General features: G+C 39.0%; 1 non-coding gene across 1 annotated transcript; it reads right to left on the reverse strand.

Moving 5' to 3' along the window:
* Positions 1 to 2,802: 2,802 nt before the first annotated feature.
* Positions 2,803 to 2,875, reverse strand: TRNAG-CCC (transfer RNA glycine (anticodon CCC)). Its single transcript has one exon. It is a non-coding gene; the product is annotated as a tRNA-Gly (tRNA).
* Between the last annotated feature and the right edge of the window lie 818 nt (positions 2,876 to 3,693).

Below are 3,693 nucleotides of genomic sequence, written 5' to 3' on the forward strand. Positions count from 1 at the left end.
AAAAAACCCAACTGCAGTCATTATACATTTGTCTTTCTTGGTATTTGCTAGAATTATTCGGTCGTATGTTAAAAAAAAACCCAACTTAAACTGGCTTTAGTTGTAAAAGAAGTTTTTATTGAAAGATAAAGGGGTCACAGACAGAAAAATAATGCTGAAGGCAGAATAGAGATATAGATCAATCTCTGAAAAACCTGGCATCAAGGGTGTAAAAGTCATGAGAGCTCACTTTCTATCTCTTCTCTGCTCCTTTCTGAGCAATTCTCTTTTCTTTCTGTCTCTGCAGATTGACTGTCTTTGCTTCCCTATTCCACCCAAAGGGAAACAAGACTGCTGATAGCTCCAGAACTTTTTACTTATAGCTTTAGCAGCTACTGGAGAGTGACTGGCTCAACTCTTTGGATCCAAAGTCTACATATTCTTAGATGTGCTCTGATCCACCCAGATGCCCACTTCCAGAATTAATTATGGCCAGGGGTGCAAGGTTACATTTTGCAAGATGCTTGCTCACACAATAACAATATGGATGCTAGGCAAATAATACTAGAGGTGTCCTGTAAACTAATGACAAAAGATTTAGGATATTCAGTATCTTCATATTATATACCCTATAAAAAAATGACACTTAGTGCTGAAGTAAGGCAGGAGTTAGGAGATTGCATTTTTGGCTACTAAGTAACATTAGGTTTTTAAGTGGCAAGCTGATCCCATATATTTCATTCCCTGATAGAATAATAATTGGCAGTAGGAGATTGACCTTACATGGAATGAGAAAGAAGGAGCACCAAAAGTTCTCCATGTTCAAAAATATTTTCCACACATTCTATAAGTTAAAAATTGTTGTGGCTTAATGAGTCTGGGCCTATCAGAGCTGATGCTTAATAAACATTTAGTATGAGGAATTAAATATTTAAAATAAATCCGTATTTTAAATTAAAATGTAACTTTTAAAATTGTAAAAAAGTAAGGTGTGGTTGTGGTTAAAATTTAAGAAATGCAGGGACTTCCCTGGTGGTCCAGTGGGTAAGACTCCACACTCCCAATGCAGGGGGCCCAGGTTTGATCCCTGGTCAGGGAACTATATCCTGCATGCATGTCACAACTAAGATTCCACATGCTGCAACAAAGATCCCACGTGCTGCAACTAAGACACAGCGCAGCCAAAATAAATAAATAAAAAGTAAAATACAAATAGTGCAAAAATACCTATATTGGGATTTCCCTGGTGGCACAGTGGTTAAGAATCCGCCTGTCAATGCAGGGGACATGGGTTTGAGCCCTGGTCTGGGAAGATCCCGCATGCCGTGGAGCAACTAACCCCGTGCACCACAACTACTAAGCCTGCACTCTAGAGCTCTAGAGCCACAACTACTGAGCCCATGTGCCACAACTACTGAAGCCCATGCACCTAGAGCCCGTGCTCCTCAACAAGAGAAGCCACCACAGTGAGAAGTCCATGCACTACAACAAAGAGTAGCCCCCGCCTGCCGCAACTAGAGAAAGCCCGCACACAGCAATGAAGACCCAACACAGCCATAAATAAATAAATAAATAAAATTTTTAAAAGGACCTATATTAAAAGTAAAATTCTTTCTTCATACTGACTCCAGAAAGTAACCTCAGTTAGGAGCTTTTGATGTATCCTCCGTTTTATCTCATTGTTTTTGTTTTATTTTATTTTATGCTTTTTAACTTTTAAAAATAATTTTAAAATTAATATACCTTTATAATGAAGCTAGACAATACAAGAATGTGTAAAGAGATATTAATCTCCCTTTCCTTCCAACCTCAACTGGCTGGCTGGCAAAACAATTTTAACAACTTGGGTTACATCCCTCTATCCAATTCTGCATACTTATGTACACTTATTTGGCTTTTCTGTTAAAAAAGAATGGGGGGGAGCTGTGGAGAGAATCACATATTTGAATCTGTAACTTCTATGCATTGTGGGCTGTCCTCTAGACCTTTGTCATCCAGTACTGTAATCACTAGCCACAAGTAGCTATTGAACACTTGCAATGTAGCTAGTCTGAATTAAACTGACTGAAGTATAAAATACACACCATATTTCTAAGACTTAGTACAAAAAAAGAGAATGTAAAATATTTCACACAAAATTTTTTTTATTAATTACATGTTATAGTGATAATATTTGGGGTATATTGGGTTAAATAGATTATTAAATTAATTTCATCTATCTCCTTTTACTGTTTTTAATGTAGCTACTAAAAACTTAAAATTACACATGTGGCTCACATTACCTTTCTACTGGACAGTGTTGCTCTGAATAGATGAAGATCCTAACACTTTAATAGTTGCGTAATAGTCTGTAACAGGGATGTGAAGCAATTCATTCACCATTTCCCATTGATTACATCCAAATTTTTGGTAGCTCGTTTTATCTGTTTGTGTGTTTCACTGCTGTATCAATTATTTTTTTCTGTGAAACATGTCATCTAAATTAGTGACTTAAAGCAACAAATATTTATTATTTTTTACAATTCTGAGTTGGCTGGTCAGTTCTAGTCTGGGCCAACTTAGCTGGGACTAGATGGTTTAGGATGGCCTCACTCATATCTGGGACCTCAACAAGGGTGGTTGGGATAACCAGGGCCTTTGCCACATGATCTCTCACCCTCCAAGAGGCTGGTTATTAGCAAGAACGAGCAAGCTCCAATTTTCAATTGCTTTCTTTTTTTTTTTTTTTTTTAACTTTTTTTTTTTTTTTTGGGGGTCTTAGTTGTGGCAAATGGGATCTTCATTGCCATGTGCAGGATCTTCGTTGTGACATGTGGGATCTAGTTCCCTGACCAGGGATTGAACCCGGGCCCCCTGCATTGGGAGTGCGGAGTCTTAACCACTGGACCACCAGGGAAGTCCCTACAATTACTTTTAAGCTTCTGTTTGTGCCACACTTGTATCATCCCATTGGTGGAAGGAAGTCACATGGCCAAGTCCAGGATTCAAGAGGTAGAGAAATAGACTTTAACTCTCAATGGGAGGAGCAGCAAATCACACTGCCAAAAGGGCAAGCATACCAGGAGGTGCGAACAAGTTAAAGGCAGTTACTACAACAATCTATGATAGCCACAATAGTAATACCCAGTGTTCTCAGTGTATTTATCTTGCATTTCGATGCCTTTATTTCTGCAGGATAGATTCCCCAAAACTGAGACTGTTAGCTCAAATATTTTCCAAATTTGTTGAAGTAATTTATATTCCCACCAGCATCTATGAGTTTCCTTTACTCACCCTTTTCAATACCAGATATTATCACTCTTTATGATTTTTGCCAATCAGTGTCAAGTGATATCTTATTCTTATTTTTTTTAAATATAAATTTATTTATTTTATTTTATTTTTGGCTGTGTTGGGTCTTTGTTTCTGTGCGAGGGTTTTCTCTAGTTGCAGCGAGCGGGGGCCACTCCACGCGCAGTGTGGGCCTCTCACTGTCGCGGCCTCTCTTGTTGCGGAGCACAGGCTCCAGATGCACAAACTCAGTAGCTGTGGCGCACGGGCCCAGTTGCTCCGCGGCATGTGGGATCCTCCCAGACCAGGGCTCGAACCCGTGTCCCCTGCATTGGCAGGCAGATTCTCAACCACTGTGCCACCAGGGAAGCCCCTTATTCTTGTTTTTATTTACATTTTCCTGACTAATGAGGCTGAACATCTTTTCATATTTTTATTGAACAT

The sequence above is a fragment of the Lipotes vexillifer genome, unplaced genomic scaffold (genome assembly GCF_000442215.2).
Source record: "Lipotes vexillifer unplaced genomic scaffold, Lipotes_vexillifer_v1.1 scaffold433, whole genome shotgun sequence".
NCBI lineage: Eukaryota > Metazoa > Chordata > Mammalia > Artiodactyla > Lipotidae > Lipotes > Lipotes vexillifer.